Here is a 26,541-nt window from a genome sequence, read left to right on the forward strand (position 1 = left end):
ACAGAGACATTCTTGGTAATGATGAGATATTCAAAATTATTCTCATCTATTGTCTCAATATGATATCCATTTCGGCGGAGATCTTTAAAACTCAACAAGTTCCTCTTGGACTTGGAGGAGAACATTGCATTCTCTATGATAAGTATTGTTCCTTTAGGCAGAGTTATAGTAGCTCTTCCAGAGCCTTCAATTAATTTACTACTACCAGAAATTATAGTAACATCTGCCTTACACATATTTAAATGAGAGAAATATTTCTTCTCTTTGAATATTGTATGTGTCCTACATGAATCAACTAAACAAATATTTTTACAATTGAACTTTGATCCAAGTTTGCTTTGTGAGATATCCATATTTGCTTCTCATGATTTGACATACAAAAGAAATAAAGGAATAAACATTAATATTTTCAAAGAAAAAGGGGACCGGTTCTTCATATAACTCTGAACGAATTATGCACAATATTTTGCAGGTAGCCTAACATGTTGCTTATAAGAAACATAAGAATACTTTAGCGCAAAGCAGAGGACTAAACAAGACTTGGATAATAATTTTAATGCAAATTGTAATGCTGGAATATTCCACGCGGAATGTAACTAGTACTTGCATAGTGAAAAAAAATGCAGCTTGTAATGCATCTATTCTCAAACGCTAGAGCAAAATATGCTTATACAAATATTACCAACTAAATATTAACAAAAATTTCATGAAAATCTAGCCTAAAAGTCGTTGTAGATAAAAGTTGATATATAAGCCACCATGTTTAATGATTGTATAAAGTTGGGCAGAAACTTTTAACCAAAAGATTTGTCAGTACAAGTACTAGAAATTCAAAATTTGGAGGAGAGACTCATCATCGAAACATTAATTGCATGACAGTAAAAACAAAAAGGAATAAGATTTAACTATTAGAATTATATTTAATCAGAACGAACTAACACTATTTTCATAAAATCATGACTACTAATATGAGCATACTTCTTCTGAAATAGACAATGAACGTAAAAGGATAACTAACCTTGAGATGAGAATTGGTGGAAAGGATAACTAATCTTAAAAATAAAACATCATCAATATGATAGAATTTGCACTAGAGTCAGTTGACTTTTGTTTATTTACAAGTTTTTCTGGTATGGTTGCTACAGTTTTACATATTACAATTATCCTAACAAGGACGATCGTGTGTTGGAGAGTAAATTAAAGAATTATGTTTCACGTCAATAGTAGTCCCTCTAGTAAAATAGTTCTGTCAAAGATTCAGCATTAACAAGCACTTAATTTATGTGATGTATCAGTCCATTTGCAGCAACATAAATTACTTTCCTTGAACTATCGTTAATCAAATCAAGTTTCACCTTCTCTAACCCTAACGGAAAACCATCCATCTACTTTGATGCGCGAACGACAACTTCTATGATATAAAACCAAATTGCTTAATTTTATTTCTAATTTGTCGTCTTGTGAATGGCATTAAATATACAGACAAACAACAATTTGACAACATGTACATCATCCACACTTTGCTGTCTTATCCGTGGCATTTAATAAATGGACAAATAGTTTTTTCTTCATGCACTTAACGCAAAATTCTATAATAAGACCCTAAATGTTAACCCTGATTTGTCTCATTCTTTACCTTGATAAACAGATACAACTCCTCAAATAGATGATAGTTACATTGCCCCCAAATTTATTTATTTTTTCTATATCCTCTGTTCTTTAGAACTATTCCATTTCTTCCCCAAGAAGCTAGGGCGATTGTAGTATTTTTAGCTGCCATAATTGTTTAACATCATTATGCTATGCTATTACCTTGATAAAATTCTTTATCTCTCACCATTCTATTATTCATTCATGATACGTGATATGTGCCTTTTAGTTTTGTTTGAAGACTAGTAAGGCTTAGCTCGACTAATCCACAACATAGAGTTATACTATCAGCTTTATCTATCATATCATTAATCACCTAGAAGATCACTTGCTAATGGAAATAGAAGAGAGAAACCAAATTAAAGTAAATTCAAGTACTGATCATTGTCTTTAAGTATCAACATTAAGTTAAAAACCTTGGGCGATGGTCAATAAAACCATCTCTAACCTTTTCTTTTGTTGTATACAAGATATCCAATATGGTTCACTTCAATAAGTTACCTTTTCCTGAAACAATAATCCTGCAGAATAACTTTTCTTCAGATCTACCACTATCACACTAATGTTATCATAGCTTTTCCGTCTCAGAGCAAGCTGAGTAAGTAGTGCTGCTGGTAATGCACTTCGGGAAGAATATATAGCTTCTCAGGTAACCACCTACTAGACAAGTAATGTATTTCAAAACCTCTTATATATATATATAATGCAGTGCAGTCTACAACAATTTTAGTCACTCTTGAGAATAAAAGAAAACTCATTTACTCTGAAGTGTCCACAGAAGGGGACAGAGAGAGAGACCAAGTAAACATTTGGAAACCTCTTCTTATAGTATAATAATACTGAATTACACAGGGGGACACAGTAAGGCATAGCAAGCAATCTATAAGTAAAGGTTTGACCTACTGTACTACATATTACACATTACTAACGGCTGATATTTTTCACAAATGCAAAAATAGTTAATTCATGTAGCAGTTTAACATGTTAAATTTGACAACCCATCTAGACATATGGACAAGCTTACAGATCCAACATACCTCTAGAAATATCGTAATGCAGCTTCTTATATAAATCGGGTCTTGTGATTTAACACATTAAGCTCAAAAAACTTATTTCATGAAAGGGAAGTGCATTATGAAGTGTCAACCATGCCTTTTATTAGAAGTAAAATAATCCAGTATTAGTATCCCCAAACATATATAATTTCATCAAGTATAATACTTACTGTTACAATATCACATAACAGAAAATCACATTTGTAAAACAGGCTTTATGCAAATATTGTCATAAACAATTGAACAATAAAATATAATTTAAAAATAACTAAAGATCGTAATATATTTATGCTCCATTTTCACCTGTAGGATTATAAAAATCTAGATATATAAAAAGCCTGATGTCACTAGATTGTCCAACAAAATTAAATGGTTTTCAAAAATAAAGAAATCACTATTTTTCATAAAATCATGACTAGTACTATGAGCAAAGGTCTTCTGGAATAGACAATGATCGTAGAAGGATAACTAACCTTGAAATGAGAATCGGTGGAAAGGATAACAAATCTTAAAAACAAAACATCAATACGACGGAATTTGCACCAGAGTTAGTTGTTTCGTTGTTTAAAATGATTTTTGTTTATTTACAAGTTTTCCTGGTATATATCCAAGAGGTAGTTTCAAGTATCTTGGATCTATAATACAAGACAATGAGGAGATTGATAAAGATGTCACGTATCGTATCGGAGTAGGATAGATAAAGTGGAGGCTCGCTTTTGATGTCTTATATAATAAGAATCTGCCGCTTAGACTTAAAGGTAAGTTCTACAAGGTTGTAGTTAGACCGACTATGTTGTATGGAGCAAAGTGTTCGCCGGTCTAGAACTCTCATACCCAGAAGCTAAAAGTAGTTGAGATGAGGATATTGAGGTGGATATGTGAGCATACCCGGTTGGATAAGATTAGGAATGAAGTTATTTGGAAAATATTGGAGGGGCCCTATGGAGGATAAAATACGGGAGGCGAGGTTGAGATAGTTCGGGCATGTTAAGAGGAGAAGTATAGAATCCCCAGTTAGAAGGTGAGAGCGGTTAGCCTCGGTGGGCAGCAGGAGGGGTAGAGGTAGGTCTAAGAAGTCTTGGACAGGGGTTATTAGGTGGGACATGGAGCAGCTGGAACTGACTGAGGACATGGCCCTAAACAGGAGGGTGTGGAGGTCAAACAAAGATTAGGGTAGAAGGTTCGTAGGTAGTCGAGCGTTTCTCTTTGTCTTACTCAGTTCCCTAACATTAGTGTTAGTATGATATCTTTTATTCATAGATAACTATTACTACCTAGAGTTTGACTGCATTCTTGGATTCAATCTTATTTCATCTAACTATTATTCCTAATTGTTGGAATTACCTCTTCTTTTTCAGTCGTTCTCTAGCCGAGGGTCTATCGGAAATAGTCTCTCTTCCCTTCTAAGGGTAGGGGTATGACAGTGTACATCTTACCCTCCCCAGATCCAACTTGTGGGAAACTACTAGGTTTGTTGTTGTTGCTACAGTTTTACACATTACATTTATCCTAACAAGAAATATCATGTATTGGTGAGTAGACTAAAGAATTATGTTTGACATTAATGGTAGTTCCTCTAGCAAAACAGTTATGTCAAAGATTCAGCATTAACAAGTACTTAATTAATTTGTATCAATCCATTTCTAGCAACATAAATTGCTTTCCTTGAACTATCATTAATCAAACCCAGTTTGACCTTCTCTAACCCTAATAAGAAATCACCCATCTACTTTGATGCACAAACGACAACTTCTATGACGTGCAACATACTTGCTTACTTTTATTTCTAATTTGTCATCTTATGCATGGCATTAAATATACAGACAATATGCACTTTGACAACATGCACATCATCTACAACTACTCAACTTTGTTTCCACTTTGTCGTCTTATCCGTGCCATTTAATGAACGGACAAATAGTTTTTCTTCATGCACCTCATGCAAAAGTCTGTAATAAGACACTAAATGTTAACCCTGATTTGTCTCATTTCTATACCTTGATAAACAGGTACAAATCCTCAAATGGATGATAGTTACATTGCCCCATATTCATTTGTTCTCTCTATATCCTCTATTCTCTAGAACTATTCTATTTCTTCCCCAAGTATCTAGGGCGATAATGGCGTTTACAGTTTCCATAATTGTTTAGCATCATTACGCTATGCTATTTTCTTGACAAAATCCGTTGTCTCTCTCCATTTTGTTATTCATGCATGATACATGATATGTGCCTTTACGTTTTTGTTTGAAAACTAGTACGGCTTAGCTCGACTGCTCCACAATATAGGGTTATTCTATCAATTTTATCTATTATATCATTAATCACCTAAAAGATCACTTACTAATGGCAATAGAAGATAGAAATCAAATTAAAATAAATTCAAGTACTGATCACTGTCTTTAAGTATCAGAATTAAGTTAAAACCTTGGGCGATGGTCAATAAAACCATCTCTAACCATTTCTTTGGTTATATACAAGATATCCACCACTATTATGCTAATGTTATCATAGCTATTCCGTCCCAAAGCAAGCCGAGTAAGTAGTGCTGCTGCTGATGCACTTCGGGAAGAATATATAGCTCATCTGCTATCGCCTTCTACCAAAGGACTGAATCTATGTTCCTCGGCTAGATTTTCCTCTCGAAGACATTCACTAGCCATCTCACACGATATTTCATTTGATAAAATATCCCACAAGCTATCACTAGCAAAAATCAAACACTCATCATCAATACGACAAAATTTGCACCATAAATTTGCTTGGTGGAAAGGATAACTAATCATAAAAACAATACATCAATACGACAAAATTTGCACCAGAGTTAGTTGCTTCGTTGTTTTAAACGACTTTTATTTATTTACAAGTTTTTCTCGTATGGTTGCTGTATTTTTACATATTACAATTATCCTAACAAGGAAGATCATGTACTGGTGGGTAGACTAAAGAATTATGTTTGACATCAATGGTAGTCCCTCTAGTAAAACAGTTATGTCAAAGATTCAGCATTAACAAGCACTTAATTAATATGATGTATCAATCCATTATCTTGCAACATAAATTGCTTTCCTTGAACTATCATTAATCAAACCCAGTTTGACCTTCTCTAACCCTAATGAGAAACCACCCAACTACTTTGATGTGCAAATGACACCTTTTATGACGTACAACCAACTTGCTTAATTTTATTTCTAATTTGTTGTCTTATGCATGGCATTAAATATACAGACAAACAGTACTTTGACAACATGCACATCATCTACAACTAGTCAACTTTGTTTCTACTTTGTCGTCTTATCCGTGGCATTTATTGAACGGACAAACAGTTTTTCTTCATGCACTTCGTGCAGAATTATATAATAAGAACCTAAATATTAACCCCGATTTGTCTCATTTGTATACCTTGATAAATAGGTACAACTCCTCAAATGGATGAATTTATTTGTTCTCTCTATATCCTCTATTCTCTAGAACTATTCCATTTCTTCCTCAAGAAGCTAGGGCGATAGTGGCATTTCTAGCTGCCATAATTGTTTAACATCATTGTGCTATGCTACCTTGACCAAATTCTTTGTCTCTCGCTATTCTGTTATTCATGCATGATACGTGATATGTGCTTTTAAGTTTTTATTTGGAAACTAGTAAGTCTTAGCTCGACTGCTCCATAACATAGGGTTATACTTATCCCTGTGGAGGAGTAAAAACTAATCCCCATTGTTTTCAAGAAATGGATCTTTTTTATTACCTTTTTCTTTATGGATGTCAGATGGGACAGATGGATAACTAGAAGAAGAAATATGTGCTTTTTTTTCCTATGCTTTTTCCACATCTTAGTACGACTCTCTATCTTCAGTTTGCTTTTTGTGTTTTCCCTTTCCTTTGCGTTATCAAGAGAGAAGGAAAAGACAAGAAAAAAAAGAAAGGATTGCAGAAGGGGTAGTAGTAATTGATTTGAGCATGAAAGGGAAATAGAAAACTAAAGGGACTGAAACTCTCTTCTCTCTCCATCTCTTTCTCTCTCTCCCCCCCCCCCCCCCAATTTTCCCCAAGCCGTGTGTGTGTGTGTGTGTTTGTTTACGGGCATGTACAACAAATCAGGGTCGAGCGGCTATGAATTTCCAGCAAAATTCAGTCGCACTGGCGTGAGTATCCAAACAGTAGGGTTCCAGTAACACAATGGGATCCGGCTAATACAGTCAATTTTCCGATGTGCCCATTTCTTTCCGGCGACATTACATCCAGGGGTCTTTTCTAGTAGCAGCGTCTTACATTTCCGGTTGACTTCTAGGTACTATCCTTCTTTAATTCTTTTCTTTCCTATCGTATTTGTACATTTACTTAGATTGTTTGCTCTAGCACTTACTTGCTTTACTATATTCATATTAGAATCTTTGTGTTTTTTTTTTTTTTATGTTTTTTGTTCTTAGTTTGTCTTTGTGTTTTTTCATAGTAGACTAGTTTCTTTCTCTAGTTTACCTCGTTGCGTATTGTAGTGGCACTAGCATAGTATCCCTTGATTTAGTGTGGCTGGGGTGTATGATGGTGGAGTGAGGTCACGTCCTCGGGTGGGGCGGGGGGATGGGGTTAATGGGTGTAAGCGGGACACTAGGTTGAGAATTGGATTTTGGAATATTGGGACATTGACGGGGAATTCTATAGAAATAGGGAGGATTCTCCAGAAGAGGAAGATCAATATAGCGTATGTCTAGAAAACTACATGGGTGAGTAATAACGTGCGAGATGTCAACATGTATAAACTATGGTATTCAGGACGTTCTTTAGGCAAAAACGAGGTAGGAATTTTAGTAGATAGAGATCTTAGGGAGCTGGTGGTAGATGTTAAGAGGGTGAACGATAGGTTGATGGTTATTACTTTAAGCATGATTAGCACATACGCGCCGCAAGCAAGCTTGGACGAGCAGGTAAACAGGCTTTTCTGGGAGGATTTAGATGAGATGGTGCCTGGTATTCCGCACACGGAGAAGTTTTTCATAGGAGGTGATTTTAATGGCCATACTGGAAAGATTGTTTGGGGTTATGATGATGTAACAATCCGGCCGGTTATTTTGATAAATTAAGCTCTGTTCGGCGGCTTAAGGTCTGGAACAACTTCATAATATGAGTATCGACTTGCGTGCATGGTTGAATTCAGTTAATGGATGATTAGAGTCACATTGGAAGAAAGAATCTAGTTTTGGAAGTTTAAGCGGTGAGAATTTGACTTTTGAGTAAACGGCCATGGAAAGAGTTTTGGGTGATCTCAACAGCTTCGTATGGTGATTTTCGACTTAGGCGCACGTCCGGATTCAGATTTGGAGGTCCGTAGGGTAGTTTGAGGCGTTTCGGCAAAAGTTGGAAAAGTTGAAGTTTGGAAAATGGAGAATTTTGACATAGAGTTGACTTTGGCGATATTGGGGTCGGAATGTGATTCCAAGAGTTGGAGCAGCTTTGTTATGTCATTTTGGACTTGTCTGCAAAATTTGGCATCATTCCGGATTGATTTGATAAGTTTTGACGCGAGTTTTGGAAGTTGGAATATTTGAAAGTTCCTAAGTTCGATTCATGGTGTGAATCACCATTTCGGTGTTGTTTGATGTGATTTGAGACCTCGAGCGAGTTCGTGTTAGGTTATATGACTTTTTTGTGTGTTTAGACGGGGTCCCGGGGGCCTCGGGTGTGTTCCGGGTAGGCTATCGGGTCATTTTCCCCTATTTTTGATTGCTGATATCCGTCAGCTGGTTTTTTCCTTTGCGTTCGCATCTGCTTCTCCGCTTTTCCGAAGAGTAATCTTGGAGGAGGAATTTATTGTTCTTCGCGTCTGCGTTTAACCTCTCGCATTCGCTAAGGTTTGCCTTTCTCCTTCTTCGCATTCGCAGCCACTCCATCGCGTTCGCGTAGTAGAATTAGGAGCTGGGGGCTGGTAGCTATCTCTTCTTCGCATTCGCGTCACTCTCCCCGCGTTTGCGAAAGCTTCTGTTCCTTACTCTCCGTGTTCGCGTCCCTTAACTCGCGTTCACAATGGGCTTTTCTTGGCAGCTTCATTTTTCTTCTTCGCGAACGCGATTGTTCTTCCGCGTTCACGATGCACAAATACCTGGGCGGACATAATATATTCCCAAATCGAGGGTTACACTATTTTTCATCATATCTTGAATTGTGGTGCTCGGTTTTGAGCGATTCTTTGAGGGTTTTTCAAACAAATCGATTGGGTAAGTATTCTTCACCTAGTATCTAATATATGTCATGATTTTATCCTTGTTTTTATTATTTAAATTGTGTTTTTGGTTGGGGAAAATATTGGTTTCTGAAGAAAATTTTTATATCATGATTTGGTATCGGAATTTAATAAATTTTGTATGGTTGAAATAGTATCGGAATGAGTATTCGGTTTTTGTAAAATTTGTCGGGTTCCGAGGTGCGGGCTCGGGTGTCGACCTTGGACCGATATTTGGATATTGTTAGAGATTGAGACTTTATGATCCGGAATGGTTTCTATGTGTTTTATTTGTGCTTTGAAGTTATTTTTGTTGGATTTGAGCTGTCCAAAGGTCTTTTCACCTGAGAAGTGCATTTTAGAGTATCGGTCTGTCGTCTTTGAGGTAAGTATCTTGCCTAAACTTGTGTAGGAGACTTTCCCTTAGGATTTGAGTCTTCTATGTTTATTGTAGTTCGGGTACGCGAGGTGACGAGTGCGTGCTCAGACTTATTTGTGGAAAATTGACCTTTTAGAGTTCTTAGGTCTTTATATTCAGTGTGTATGAATGTGTTCTTGACATGACTGATTTTCTTATTTACTAGTTTCACCTCTACATGCTTAATTAGAATTAATTGCTTCATGATTCACTCTTATTGCCTAATTGACTCCTATTTGATTTAATTGAAGAATTTTGCCTCTCCTATTGTCATGCTATCTTTTCATAGTTGCTAGCCTTATTTGAGAATTATTATTTTCCCTCTTAAAATTTTTAGTCTTAAGTGAAGCTAAGATAATATTTCCTTAATTGAATTATCGAATATCGTCGAAATTTTCCAACCTTAAAAGGAGTTTAGATAACCTATATATTTGTTGACTTGCCCTTATTTGGGACTACTTGATTCGTGTTGATTTTCTTGTTATTGACTTGTATATTGTGAGATAGTTACTACATGTTAGTTTTTCCTTTGTTGAACTCTTCCTTTTATGCCAGCATTCTTTTCTGTGGTTATTCCTTGTCAGCTGGTTCTACCGTTTCCTTGTGATTTATAGTCCTTGAGTTGATTTACTTGTCTTACCTTGTATTATTGTCATTGTTGTTGTTAGACGTATTGTGGTGATGTACGAGTTTTCTGTTGTGTTATAACTGTTGTTTCTGTTAGTTGCGCTGCGTATTTACTTTGGAACTGTGTATTCCGAGAGATTCCCCCTACATGTTTACTTTGGGACTATGGATCGGTATTTCTGGAGACCTCCCTGCACATTTATAATTGGGACTACAGGACGATATCCCGGGAGATACCCCTGTACTAGATATTTACTTTAGGACTACGGATCGGTATTCCGGGAGATTCCCCTACATATTTACGATTTGGACTACGGGATGATATCCTAGGAGATCTTCTACACATTTACATTTGGGACTACTAATCGATATCCTGGGAGATCCCCTGTTAAAATCACTATATTCTGAGCTGTTGTTTTCATTGATCCTATCTATGTGTAAACATTATATGTGTTGTCCATTCTATTCCTTATACTTACTATCTGGTATGAACTATGTTAAGATACTTGCACAAGCATACACGTGGCTAAGCACCTTAATCGGATAGGAGGCTTCTTAGTATTGTCGAGTATAGCCGCATACCATTGTTTATCTGTCTTCCATGTGAGAATGGCTCTATTTGGTATGTGAGTTGTCAGTATGATTATGTGGTGTGATGAGGCCACATGATGCCAAGTGTTAGGGTTTAGGTATTGGGACCGTATTATATGATTATGAGATGAGGTGTCACAAGTTGACTTATATTCGAAGGTTATTTATTTGAGAAGATTATACTCGAAAGGTATTTACTTTGAAACGATTATTTTTGGAAAATATTTATTTGAACGAAGTATATTTAGAAACATTTTTATCACTTGAAGGATTTGAATAATCGATTGAAGTTTGCTAGCTAAGACTAAATGTGAAAAATTGTCGTAGTTGGTGAGTTATGACTTGTCTTTGCTGTATTTGTGATTTCGGATTTGGGTTGTATTTTCATTCACTTTTCTATGTTCTTATCATGGTGTTTCGCTGTTACTTGTTGTTTTCTTTCCTTATTGCAATTATTTTTTTGTTAGCCATATCGCTTATTGCTATTATTGTGTTGTTAGCCATATAGTGTAGTCTTTATATAGATAATATGTTCTGTTGTTTCTATACTTATACTTGTTCTGCTTATTAGACCAGTGGGTATCTTGACAGTTCCTCGTCACTACTCCACCGAGGTTAGTCTTGATACTTACTAGGCACCACTGTGGTGTGCTCATACAACACTTCTGCATATTTTTTTGTGCAGATCCAGGTATTGTTCAATAATAGCTGTGTGTATTCTTGCCGAGGGGATTCAAGGTAACCCTGCTGCAGCGTTCCCAGGCTTCGGAGTCACCTTACTCTTTTGTATTCACACTGTTGTACTTATTTCTATACAGTTGTGTTTAAAAGTTGTAGCAATACTCTGTAGAGCTTATTACTTGTACCGCCAGTTTTGGAAAAATGTATATTCTATAAAGATTTCTATGTCAAAGCTGTTAGAATTTCTTTATTATGGTTAATATTCAGTAAATGTTAGGCTTACCTAGTCCCTAAGTCTAGGTGCCTTCATGAAACCCAGCGGAGGGAAAATTGGGATGTGACAGACGATGTGCACTGCAGGTTTGATTTTGGAGTTAGGAACGAGGGTGGTGATTCACTATTGAATTTTGCTAAAGCTTTTGATCTAGTGGTAGTTAACTCGTGTTTTCAGAAGAAGGAGGACCGCTTGGTCACATTCTGGAGTATGGTGGCGAAGACCCAAATTGAATATCTTCTCTGCAGGAAGAGGGATAGAGGTCTATGCACGGATTGCAAGGTTTTACCAAGTGAGTGGCTTTCGACACAACACAGGCTCCTGTAATGGACTTGGAGATTAAGAAAGTGATCAAGAAGAGAGCAGTGAATGGTAAACCCAAGATCAAGTGGGGAGCCTTGACTAAGGACAAAGATCGAGAATTGGGGGAGAAGTTGTTGGCTATGGGGGCTTGGAGGAATAGTGGGGATGCGAGTAGTATGTGGACCACGACAGTAGGCTATATTAGGGAAGTTGTGTCACGACCCAAAATCTAACCATTGTCGTGATGGCGCCTATCGTGTTACAAGGCAAGCCTATTCCCAAATATTACTGCTAATTTGATTATAAGAATTTAATAAAATATTTTCAATAATTTAATTCCTGATAAACTAAACCAACTCTAAATATAAATAATATAAATTATGGAAACGAGCCCCAAACATCAGGGTGTCACTAAGTCATGAGCGTCTAAAACTATGAACTAAGATATATAAACTATCTAACTGTCCAAAATAAGAAATGACGAAAGGAGTAAGAAGGTCCTGCGGACGCTGGCAGCTACCTTGCAATTTATACAGGTAGCCGGCCTGAAATCAAAGACCATTGTGCTCTAACTCACCTAGATCTGCACATAAAGTGCAGGGTGTAGTATGAGTACAACCGACTCAGTAGTAACAGAAATAACTAAGGAACTGAGCAGTAGTGACGAGCTAAGTAAAATAGTCCAATTATTTATTTTCACAATTTCAAAAAAATAAATAGAAATAAACAAGTAAATTCCATAACTCAGTAAATACCACAAAGAGATTTAACAGATAAAGGAAATAACAACACAGATAAATACAACCTCACAGCAGTGTCACTCCATCACTCATCACTCGCACTCAGCACTCAACACAGTCAAAACACTCAACACTCTGCGCTCACTGGGGGTGTGTAAAGACTCCGGAGGGGCTCCCAAAGCCCAAGCACTAAGCACGGACAACTCACGTGCCATCATATCAATAACTGGATCAGCATGGTCAACTCACGTGCTACGCGGACAACTCACGCGCTTTGGTATCAATACCTGGACCCGAACGGTCAACTCACGTGCTATGCAGACAACTCATGCGCTATGGTATCAATATCCTCACAACCAGGCCCCCGACCTTACTCAATCATATACCTCACTAGCCTCACCATCATCAATAAATAAGGGAACACAACCCACATCAAGTATCACAACATATTACCAAATAATAGAGACTGACGTAAACATATACAATAATTTCTGACTGAGTAAAATAATGTGGGCATGAATAAAGCCTAAGCATGATCTCTAACATGATGGCAGACAAGTTCAACAACAAGTAAACATGTAACCACAGATAATAGCTATTAGGCCTCGTAGCCTCACGTGACGGACCAAGTCTCAATCCTTCGAGGTATACACCTACATGCCTGTCACTTAGTATGGGTATCACCTCCAAACAATCACATGATATCAAATTGTCCGAGTTTATACCCGCTAAGCTAGAGTTAAAATTGTTACTTACCTCAACAACGTAAAATCCTACTCCGGGATGCTCTCATCTCTGGACTCGGTATCCAAAAGCTTCAAATCTAACACTAATCATATTAATACCATAACCATATTCTAAAGAATCAAATCCCACAATAGAAACTACAAATATGCCAAAAATCCAAAATCGGCCAAAACCCGGCCCCCGGGCACACGTCTCGAATTCAATCAAAAATGGCAGAATAAAAACCCCCGTCCTCTCCCGAGTCTAACCATATAAAATTTACCAAAATCGGACTCCGTTTGGTCCCTCAAATCCCTACATATAACTCTCCAAAACTCAAGCCATAATTCCCTCAATTTCACTTTGAAATCATCAATCAAATCCCAAAAACGAAGATGGATTCATGAAATATAACCAAAACCGAGTAGAGAACACTTATCCTAATTCATATGGTGAAATTCGCCTCCAAAATCTCCCAAATCCGAGCTCCCCAACTCAAAATATTACCGAATGAACAAACCTAGTTTTATATATTTTTCTGCGAGCTGTTCTACTTCGGTTCTCGTGCCAAACGATCCCAAAAGTCATTTTTTATGCCTCCAATAGATTCCTTGTAGTATTCTAGTCAAGTTAGGCTTTTGAATCACTCAATTTGACCTTATAATAAATGATATATGTAGGTTTTAATATTTGCAAATAGTGCAGATTTTTAAATACGCCGCCAGTGGCAATTTCGTAATTAATTTGAAAAGTCTGACAATTTAATTTTTAGTAAAATGACCATAAAATCATCATACGATATCTAAATTCGATGATTCTTTTTGCTACGGGTCCGCAATTACGATACAAATCTAATGTTTTAATCAAAAAAGAAATTGGAGCTCATTTGTTCAATATGATATCATTTATGCTTGAAGAAACGACGTCGAAATATAAGAAAAACGAGCGCAACACTACCCAAACCTATCCGAAACTCACCCGAGGCCCTCGGAACCTCAACCAATAATTCCACAAAGTCATATATCACTATCCGAACTTAGTTGAACCTCTGAAACACCCAAAACAACACCCAAACACCAAATCAACCTTGAATTCAAGCCTAAGAACTTCTAAACTTCCAACTTCCACCAATTCAAGCCTAATTCTATGACAGACCTCCAAATTACATTCCGGACACACTCCTAAGTCTAAAATCACCCAACGAAGCTAATCAAATAATAAAAATCCAAATCCGAATTTGTTTACTCATAAGTCAACTTTTGGTTGACTTTTCTAACTTGGCTTTCTAACTACGAGACTAAGTATTCATTTCACTCCAAAACTACTACGAACCCAAACCTACCAACTCAATACAAATCAACATAGCTAAACAATACATAAATAAGCATAGATGGGGGAAATGGAGCTATAACTCTCAGAACGAACGACCGGGTCGTTACAAGCTGCTAGGGAGGTGTTAGGGGTCACGAAGGGCCACTTTAGATGTCACAAAGGGGACTGGTGATGGAATGCAGAGGTCCAAGGTAAAGTATAAGCCAATAAAGTGGAATTTATAAAGCTAATGGAGAGCATCAACGAGGAGAAGAAGAAGACGAACATGGAGAACTATAAGAAGGCAAAGAAAGAGGCGAAGTTAACGGTCATGGCAGCTAAAACTACAACCTTTGAGCACTTGTATGAGGAACTTGGGGCAGATTCGGTGACAAGAAATTGTTTAGGTTAGACAAGGCGAGGGAGAAGAAGGCTCGAGACCTGGACAAAATGATGTGCATCAAAGACGAGGAAGGCAAGGTGTTGGTGGAAGAGGAGTTTATTAGGCAGGTGGTAGACATACTTCCAAAAACTCCTGATCGAGGATGGGGACATGAGCATTGTGATCGGGGAGTTGGAGAACTTAGAAAGTCAGCGAGATTTCAGGTTTTGTAGGCGTATTAGGATTGGGGAAGTTGTGGAGGATATGCAGAAGATTAGTAGGGGTAGGGGCGACCACACCGTTTGAGATTCCGGTGGAATTTTGGAAGGACGCATGTCAAGCAGGCTTGGAGTGGTTTACTTGATTGTTTCATGTCATTTTTAGGACGAAGTTGATGTCGGAAGAATGGAGGTGGAGTGTGATGGTCCCATTATATAAGAACAAGGGTGATGTCCAGAATTGTACCAACTATAGGGGTATCAAGCTGCTGAGTCACACCATGAAAATTTGGGAAAGGGTAGTGGAAAGGAGGGTGAGAAATATTGTGTCTATTTCAGAGAATCAATTCAAATTCATGTCAGGGCGGTCAACTACAGAAGCCATCCATCTTGTGAGAAGGTTGATGGAGCAATATAAGGAGAGGAAGAAGGACTTACATATGGTGTTCATTGACTTAGAAAAAGCCTATGACAAAGTCCCCAAGGAGGTTCTATGGAGATGTTTGGAGGTTAGCGGCGTTCCGGTAGCATTCATTAGGGTGATTAAGACCATGTATGATGCAGATAAGACTCAGGTGAGGACTGTGAGAGGGGATTCAAATTATTTTCCAGTGGGGATGGGATTACATCAGAGATCAGCTCTTAGCCCATTTTTATTTTCCCTAGGCATGGATGTGCCGACGCTTAACATTCAGGGAGAAGTGTCATGGTGTATGTTATTTGCAGATGATATAGTGCTTATTGACAATACGCACGACACAGTTAATACTAAGCTGGAGGTGTGGCGTCAGACTTCGAAGTCTTAAGGTTTCAAGTTGAGCAGGACAAAAACAGAATACTTGGAGTGTAAGTTTAGTGTTTGGAAGTGGACATGAAGCTTAATACCCAAGTCATCCCCATGAGAGATAGTTTCAAATATATTGGGTCTATTATATAGAGTAACAGGGAAATTTACGAGGATATCACATATCATATATGAGCGAGGTGGTTGAAATAGAGGATTACTTCTGGTATTTTATGTGACAAGAATATGCCATCTAAACTTAAGGGCAAGTTCTCCAAAGCGGTAGTTAGACCAGCCATGTTGTATGGAGCCGAGTGTTGTCTAGTCAAGAAATCTCATGCCAGAAGATGAAAGTAGCAGAAATGAGGATATTGCGATAGATGTGCGGGCATACAAGAAAAAATAAATGTAACGACCCAGCCGGTTGTTTTGATCATTCGCATTTCGTTTAACTATTTGAAGTCTTGAGCAACATCGTATGATGTATTATGACTTCTGTGAATCGTCGGTTTTGGTTTTCAGGTTATTTAGAATTGATTTGGAAGAATGATGCTCAAGTACGAAACTTTAAGTTGGAATGTATTTTCTTCATCCAAATGAATTCTAAAATAAACTCACTTTTCTCATTAATTTCCTACTTGGTTCAGAAACTGTATTACAATATATAAATAAATCTATTGAACATCCTAATTAGCATTTAACATAGATATTATGTACCGAGTAGCACGTGGATTTTGCCGTGCGAAGTGAGATAAAAATATGGTCACAAGGTGCCATGTGTGTTAAAGATTTGGAAGTAGTGATTTATGATATGAGATTAAGATAAGAGGGATTATTGAAATTCATGTATTAGAAATGATTTAATTGGTTGAGTTGACATCGTTATCCCTACTTGGTCACATTCATACTCTATCCGTACCCCGACTATGTTGTTGCTTAATTACTTAGTTATATCTCGTTGCCATTCGTGTTCCCCTTATCTTCACTGTTGTTTGTAATTTGAATTCATTCTAATATTGGAATTACATTGATATTCTTTCCTAGTTAGCTTTAAGTCATATCTACATGTCCGGTTGGTGTCTTGACCTGGCCTCATCACTACTCTACCGAGGTTAGGCTTGATACTTACTGGGCACCACCGTGGTGTACTCATGCTACGCTTTGCATATTTTTGTACAGAACCAGGTACCTCAGACCGAGTTGGTTTTGAGACTTATGCATGTGCGGCTGGAGACTTCAAGGTACACCTGCTGGACCTTCGCAGGCTCTGAAGTCACCTTCTATTGTATATATTTTCATTGTTTTCTTTTATTCCGGAAGAGTGATGTATTCATTATGTATAATTACTCCTTGAAAGTCTTATGACTTGTACTACCGGTTTTGAAATATTATATCATGTTGAGACTATTGGTTTATTTAGAAATTTTCGGTTCATATTTACTAGCTGTTTAGTAGAACCTGTTGTCATTTAGACATGTGTTAGACTTACCTAGTTTTAGAGACTAGGTGTCATCACGACTCCTTTGGAGGGATTTTGGGCTGTGGCTTTTGACAAGTTGGTATCGGAGCTCTATGTTCATAGGTTCTACAAGTCATAAGCAAGTTTAGTAGAGTCTTGCGGATCGGTACAAAGGCGTCTGTGCTTGTCTTCGAAAGGCTACTATCACACCCCCTTGTTCCGAAGAAATATAAAGTTTTTCAAATTAAAGTGTCATTATTCGAAATGAGATTATTTACTTAATTTAGGGTCGCCACTTGGAATAATTATTTTGGTGTCCCAAGTCACTGATTCATTTTAAAATCCCAAATTGAGGAAATTGACTCTATTTTTGTCACGACCCCGGTTCGCCCTTCGTGAACCATAATGATGGATCCTAGTCTCTATGACTAGATAAGCCTAAAATGCGGAAGATAAACCAATTTGCAGAAGAATACAATTTAAAATAGAAATAATATAATAAAATAGAGTTTAAAAGTGCCGCTCGGCATACAAAATATAACTCTCAAATCTAATATATGTCTCTCCCAAAACCCGGAAACCCATGAATCACAATCTAAGAGATACATAAGAAGCTCTAACTCCAAAAATGTCTAACAAAAGGGAAGTATTGAAGGGCTATACTATTACAGAAAGATAGAAAGGGACTCCTCAGTCTGCGGACACGACATGTATGCCTCAAAGTCTCTACATAAGCGCCTCGCCTCAGGGATGATAACACTGAGTGAAAGTACTTGGATCTGTACATGAAAAACATGTGCAGAAGGGGCATGAGTACACCACATCAGAACTCAGTAAGTGCCAAGCCTAACCTCGGTCGGGTAGTGACGAGGAAGGTCAGGGCCCTACTGAGGTTAAATAAAATACAAAGTATAACAGTGTAGAACAAGATAATATAATTAAGTGCAACGGTAAGAAATAACATAGAATAGAAAGAGCAACAACAACTAGAACGGAGACAAAATAATCACCGAGGGAACACAACTCAACACAAAGATAGCAACCGGGGATCTACCAGTATACCGTCCTGTAGCCCCCAAATGTAAATGTCCAGTGGATCTCTAGGGTGGCGTCCTGTAGTCCAACACATAACGGGGATCTACCAGAATCCCGTTCCGTAGTCCCCAAATGTAAATACCCAGTACTGGAGGAATCTACCGGGTGTAGTCCCGTAGTTCCATATAACTGTGCATGGGGATCTACCAAAATCCCACATCTGTAGTCCTAAATAAACAGATAAGGGGGATCTACCGGAATCCCACATCCGTAGTCCCAAATAAACAGGCAAGGGAGATCTACCGGAATCCCACATCCGTAGTCCCAAATGTAAATACATAGCATCAACATAGAAATATATTCAGCAAATGTCAGTTTCATATTAAGGTACACAGGTAATTCTAGTCTAGCATGTTGTACAGAATTCCGGTAAAACAGTTTGAGCAAATAAAGCAATTAAATCACTTAGGCATACTTTTCTAAGCTAACAACATGCTTAAAGTGCAAATAATATAAACAGGAAAGGAAACATACTAGTAGTTACTTAAAGAAAATCAGATTTCCAACAATTAGCATAAGTACACACTCGTCACCTCACGTACAATGCATTTCAATTACCAAATATACCAAGTCCTAAGGGGAAGGTCCCCCACACAAGGTTAGGCAAGCCACGTACCTCGAATCGGCTAAAAATCAACCCGAAACCACGCTCTTGCCATGAGTACTCGACTCTAAATGGCCCAAATCTTTTCAATTCAATTGCATAATGTAAATAACACTTCAAGTAACTGATTCTACAATTAAATTCTAAGTTAATACGCAAAATTAGGTAAAATAACCAAGATGCCCCTCGGAACCATGTCTCGAAATCGGGTAAAATTTATATTTTCAGAATCCTCATACTCTCACGAGTTCATGCATACCAAAATTATCCAAATCTAAGGTAAAATTTCCAATTAAAAGTCGAATTCTAGGTCTAAGAACTTTCTTCCAACTTTTCCTCAATTTTTATCTCCAATCCGAAATTAAATGATGAATTCATGTTTGGATTAATGGGTTACAAGCAAAAAGGAGTTAAGAATCGTTACCCAATCGATATCTCTGAAAATCCCTCAAAATCTCGCTCAAATTCGAGCTCCCAAGCTTAAGTTTTGATAAAAATGGCTAAACCCTTGTCACACCTCCTTTTTGCGCGCCCGCCCCAAAGGGTAAAATGCGCGAGGGAGTTTTTCCAATTTAAGTGACAATATTCGAAATGGGATTATTTATTTAATTCAGAGTCGCCACTTGGGAAAGGTTTGGCTTTTGGTGTCCCAAGTCACCGGTTTATCTTGAATCCCAAATCGAGGAAATTTTCAACTTTCCAAATGAAGTCTGCGAACCAGAAATTCTAAGTAAGGAATTCTGTTGACCCGAGGGAAGGCGTTAGGCACCCTCGAATCACGTGGTTCTAGCACGGTCGCTTAAATTGTTATAATGGCTAAATATCTAATTTAAATACATGTTATAACTTATGTGCTTTTATTAAATTTAAACCGCTTTTATTATTATTATTTTTATAGAATTGCAACGTCGTAAAAATGCATCTCGAACCACGTCACAATCAATGCACCCGCGGTTGTTAATACATTCCGACTCCGTTGAGATTTGAATTTGGGTCACATAAATGCGCACCCGAATTTAAGAATGTAATTTAATTAAGTCGCGCCTAAAGAGTCTAACGCGTTATTATCTTTGGGGAAGACAGTTAAATTCACTAAACAGTCCATCCCGAATTCTAAGTATTTTATTACGACCAATTATTGAGGGCCCCGCAATTTGTATTTTTTTTTATTTGGCGAGGCTCGTCTCATTTTTTGAAAGGATAAACCTACAACGAATACATTTTCTATTATGTTTGTCTCTAAAAATGAAGGAAAATACACGCTAATTAAATTAACATGTTTGGCCAGCTCCGGCCTCTTATTAATTATCAGATTAATTATTTATGAGGCGGAGAGTTGTTTCATGCCTTATTCCATGAGCGAACATGCTTTTAGTTTAATAAAGAAAATTGCATACAAGATTAATAAAATGCTAAACTCACGCTAAACATTCTTCAAGTTGAATTTAAACTAACTTATTTAAACTAGATTAATGAAATTAACTACTAGATGATACTACTAATGGTATTCGAACACTTCCTAATGGAATCCGAGTTTGACAGAGTTAGCTCAAATGACTTAAAACTATATTGCATTTTTTGCCAAATTAGAAACAACCTGCCTTACGTATTTAAAATAGGAATAGAGATGAGATTTAGCTATCGATATACTAAACACCTGTGCATTCCATGTCATACAAACAACTAAATAACTAAGATCATAGTATTAAACAAAGTAAGTTTCAATTAAGTACAAGCTACCCAATGTATTTTCTATTGAGCTACAAACTAAAGAATTACACAAATCTAACAACATTTATAAAGCTGTAAGTACAACAACAAATGATTAAACTCCTTCGCATCTTTCATTTCATGTTTTTACTGTTACATCAGTGTGAGATTCAAATGTGTACCTGGAAAGTGCTTACAATTGAAGAAGAAGAAGGGTCAGTAGAGCACTAGTGGCATACACACAGCAAAACAGTATGTTCGACAACAACAGAACCAGTAAAACCAGCAGTGGCAACAGCAGCAATCTCAAAGACAGATTAAACCAAAGAAAAAGGGCAGTAGCTTGAAGAACAATGCCCGAAAAACCAACAGTCAAGACAAGCTGCTAAATGAAAGCCCAGCAATACCAAAAGATCACAGGCAGAGGCAATAAAATAGTGATTTCTGATTTTTGGATGTTTGAGCAGAAAAAAACAAACTCAAGCTCTTTGATGTGGAACCTAGCTTTAAGACCCTAAAGTCCTCGAAAATTCTCTCTTTTCTGATTTTTGACTCTTGATTATCTAAATGTTATCAAAACTCTCTGCCCCTCACTCCCTCTATTTTCTGATCTCTTTTTTACTCTTTAAACTTTTGATGTCTGACCCCCTAAAATCAGTGGAAACCTTCTGTTTTTATAACCAAGAATCAACCCATTCCCCAGCCTGTTAAAAAAAACTGAACTCCCCCCATGTTCTCTTTTCTGTTTTTCTACTCACAAGTTAAAAGAAAAACCCTCCCCATGAGATTCCCCCTGACAACCCCCTTTTCATTGTTAAAGTGGTCTATCCTTTATTAAATTAAGCAAATATGGGCAGCATGAGTGTGTCCTGACAGCACATGCTGTCCATTCTACTTTAATTCATTAACTAACAATGCACATGCTGCCCAAGGTCCAAAATGAGTAAACATGCCATCAATTCAAACTAAATTCTGAAATCTATACTAAAACTAACAGCTATAACCAATCCTTAAGTGATTTTGATTCAACTAAATAGGCTAACACACAGAGTAATCAATTCTCTAAAGCCTCAGTAAACAAATCAACAGTACGAGTCAGATTAATACCATTCCAAACTGGAACTAATTGACGACATATATCGAATCGACTACGCAAATTACAACACATTCAATCAATACCACATGAATCAGAATCGAACAGTATTAACAGGGGGTTCAAATTGTACTGTCAAAACAAAGAATGGCCCTAGGAACTAACTAATCGATCGAAACTCATTTCAATCGATTATATAGTTAAACACATACACTCATCAATGAATAGAGAAAAAAATTCGACCAAATAAAAGGTCCGGGCAAGGTGGACAGAATAGTCGACACAAAAAAATGAAAACAAATCTACTAACATTTAAACACATGAACAAACATTAACAAAACAAACAACATGAACTGGCAAGGAAAAGAAAAAGAAAAATACCTTAAAGAACTGAAAATCAGACGACCATGTCTCGGATTTTGAATCAAACCTCTTTTGGGGTTGAACGGACTTTAATCGAAGTGTTCTCAACCGAGAACACTTCGGTTAAGGTCTATTAGACCCCAACCCTCCCGTTTAAATGGACAAAAACCTCAGATTATGGATTTCTAGGGTTCTTAGGGCGGATTTGGGACTCGGGGTTTTCTAGTTAGATTCGGACCAAACCAAGCTTGGTTTGGTCACGAGGGAGGTCAGGGGGTACCTGGTATGGATTTGGGGGGGGGGGGGTTGGCATAGGTTGGGGTCCGGCTCGAATCTTCAAACGAAGATTCGAGATGGTGAGGGAAGATTCGAGACCTATGGTTTGTAGATCCGTGTTCAGGGGGTCGAGGTGTACTAGGGGTGTTAGTCTGGTGGTCACCGGCATCGTTGCCGCCGGATTTACGGTGAGGGAAAGGGGGGGCGGCGCTAGGGTTCTTGAGGATGTCTGAGAATGGGACGATGTTGGGGAGGGGGGTCTGGCTTAGGGCACGGGGTGAGAGGGGAAGGCTTATATACGGGACGGGGGGTTGAATTGTGGCCGTTGGATCATCGATGATCAACGGCCTTGATCTTTCCACTTAAGGGGACGACGTCGTTTGGTCTCAGAGGAGACTGCGTCGGTTTTTGACGGGAATGGGTAGGGCTAAGGAGGCGTGTTGGAGATCGTAGTATTGAACAAGATGGACGGCTCTGATTGAACATCTTTATACGACGTCGTTTGGTTTAAAATGGGAGTTGAATTGGACCGTTAGATATGTTTGATCAACGGTCCAGATCTGACAGGCCTTAAACGACGTCGTTTGGTGAGGCCATAGAGATCAGGGAACCGGACTAGGTCATGAAATGAATTGGGCCTGATCCTTGGTCTCAAATTTGAGCCCAAATCCGGATTTTCCTCAATTTAAACTCATTTCTCTTTTTTCTTCTTTTAATTTCTAATTTAAACACAATTCCTAATTAAATTGTACAATCAAAAATAAAACTACACAAATATTAATTAACACTTAACAAAAATTATCACACACATTAAATATTTAATTAACATAAAATCACTCAATGACAACAAATAGAATAAAAAATACATATTTTTGTGATTTTTCCTTTTAAAACCAAATTATGGTTTGATTAATTCCTAATAGTAGAACGATATCCTAAACTTACACGCGACATATATTTTTTTGTATTTTTATTTGACAAAACTAAACAATCACACACAAAACTACAAATAACTACCAAAAATTGTACAACAAGACCATTTGTTTTATTTTTCGATTTCTTTTGGAGTAATTGTCGTGTAAACAAAAATCACGTGCTCACAGCTGCCCCTCTTTGTCCGAAAACATGCGAGGTTTTCGTGCAAAGATAAAGTGAGCGGATATGAGCAATTTTTGCCCGTTGGACTACTCCGTGTGAAGCACATTTTTGAAAGATTTGACCGAATCTTTGTTTCAAAGATTTCCTACATATCCTGGGCTAAACATGAATCAGGTCAATATAGTTCGGGAAACTTTGGTAGCTGGGACTGCCATAGGATTGCAATGCTTGCTGTTACTGCTGCTGCTGTTGCCACTACTGCTTTACCGACCTCCTTATTACAACCAAAGGAAATTGAAACTGAACTAACTACTTATGCCTGCCAACCACTAGTTACAAGATTCCTATCTATAATTCTTTTGCAACTTGATCTTGGGTCTTAGCTGATTCTTCTTGTAGACTTCGATCCGAATCTTGATGCTCGCAAGTTGTAGGTGCTTGTTTATTTCTGCAGTATTGAGTGAAACGGGATTGGCGGAGCTCGGGAATTTAATCAAATTTTGAGCGACCTGCCTTTTGTTTGTTCCAATATTTGGGAACATCTTCTTTTTGTTCTTTTCTTCTTTTCTTTATTCTGGATTGAGACTCAAACCGTAGGTCATCTCGATCCATGCGCCTCGAGGTCAGACCTGTTGAGACGACAAAACAAACGAACGAAATTTTCTGCCCCAGTTTCACTAGGAAAATTTCGTGAGTTAATTGCCATAAAATTCTACAGGATTGATGAGGGGATTGTAAACCTCTAGTCTAAAAAGCGCAACTCAGGGATTGGAGCCCTAACGTCGAAAAAGGTAAAAATGCACAACTCAGGGATTGGAGCCCTAATGCTAGCTAAAGGAAAGTTGTTCAACTCAGGGATTGGAGACCTAATGCTAGCTTAAAGAAAAATTGCTCATCTCAGGGATTGGAGCCCTAATGTCGGCTAAAGGAAAGTTGCTCAACTCAGGGATTGGAGCCCTAATGCTGGCCTAAAGAAAAATTGCTCAACTCAAGGATTGGAGCCCTAATGTCGGCTAAAGGAAAGTTGCTCAACTCAGGGATTGGAGCCCTAATGCTGGCTAAAGAAAAACGCTCAACTCAGGGATTGGAGCCCTAATGTCGGCTAAAGGAAAAATGCTCAACTCAGGGATTGGAGCCCTAATGTCGGCTAAAGGAAAGTTGCTCGACTCAGGGATTGGAGCCCTAATGTTGGCTAAAGGAAAGTTGCTCAACACAGGGATTGGAGCCCTAATGCTGGCTTAAAGGAAAACGCTCAACTCAGGGATTGGAGCCCTAATGTCGGCTAAAGGAAAAGTGCTCAACTCAGGGATTGGAGCCCTAATGTCGGCTAAAGGAAAAATGCTCAACTCAGGGATTCGAGCCCTAATGCTGGCTAAAGGGAAAACGCTCAACTTAGGGATTGGATCCCTAATGCTGGCTTAAAGGAAAACGCTCAACTCAGGGATGGGAGCCCTAATGTCGGCTAAAGGAAATATGCTCAACTCAGGGATTGGAGCCCTAATGTCGGCTAAAGGAAAGTTGCTCAACTCAGGGATTGGAGCCCTAATGTTGGCTAAAGAAAAACACTCAACTCAGGGATTGGAGCCCTAATGTCGGCTAAAGGGAAAAACGCTCAACTCAGGGATTGGAGCCCTAATGCTGGCTAAAGGAAAAATGCTCAACTCAGGGATTGGAGCCCTAATGCTGGCTAAAGGAAAATGCTCAACTCAGGGATTGGAGCCCTAATGTCGGCTAAAGGAAAGTTGCTCGACTCAAGGATTGGAGCCCTAATGTCGGCTAAAAGAAAAATGCTCAACTCAGGGATTGGAGCCCTAATGTCGGCTAAAAAGAAATATAGGGGATTCTAACTAACCCTCTTTTTTTTTTGAATTTTCTTCTTACTTCCCTTTTTCGTTTTTTAGTATTATTATTATTTTTTCATTTTTTGTTTAGTAAAACGCATGAGAGAATTTGGGGAAACTTCCCTTTTGGGTTGATTCCTTACTGCAAAGCTGTTTCTTGCATTCACGCATTTCTTTTCCTTTTGGGCGGCACCTGCTTCTTGCACGGTTGTTTTGGATCGCACCTGTTTCAATTTTCCAAACAAAGAACAATTGTCAGTTTGAAAATGGTGTTTGGTTCGGTGGCCTTGATTGTTTCAATTGCTTGGTCCCGTCCTCATTCCTGTTGAGAAACTCTGCCGTCGATTGGATTCACAAGCGATCCCCTTTAAAACTGATCAGACTCGCATTCCCGAATTTTGCGATGATTTGCCCGTGTAAGGCTTTGGTTCTTCCATCCCATTCTCCTTGGGGATTTTTACCGAGGCAGACTCAGTGGGGATTTTTACTGGGGCAGACTCAGTGGGGATTTTCATTGGGGCAAACTCGTTGGGGATTTTTACAAGGGGAGACTCTGTGGGGATTTTTTTACAAGGGGAGACTCTGTGGGGATTTGCCGGATTTTTTTTTATTCTACTTCGAAAGCAATCAACATCATAATCAGTCGGGATTGGACTGACGTACCACTGAAGCGGGGTATTTTCTTTACTTCCTACTAAACGGAGCTCCGTGAAACCAGTCCTTCCACCTTTTCTTTCCAGCATATTTTGGAATTTAGGTTTAAACGAAAGGGATTCAAGGAAAGGTAAAACAAAGAGCGGAGAAAACGAATTTATAAAGAGAAGTGTCCCTTTAGGGACAAGAAAGACTTATCTGAGGCAACATGCTGACTTTAAATTGACATGACATGCTTTTTGGACTGGATGCCCGACACTCATGAACTTGCATTTCCTCATGAACCAAAATGGATCTATGTTTCCGAACCAGGGAACCTTGCCAGAACTTTCTGAGGTGGAATCATCTTTTCGGCCAACAACGCCCTTGGCGGGT

Source organism: Nicotiana tabacum, chromosome 10 (assembly GCF_000715075.1).
Source record: "Nicotiana tabacum cultivar K326 chromosome 10, ASM71507v2, whole genome shotgun sequence".
Classification (NCBI taxonomy): domain Eukaryota; kingdom Viridiplantae; phylum Streptophyta; class Magnoliopsida; order Solanales; family Solanaceae; genus Nicotiana; species Nicotiana tabacum.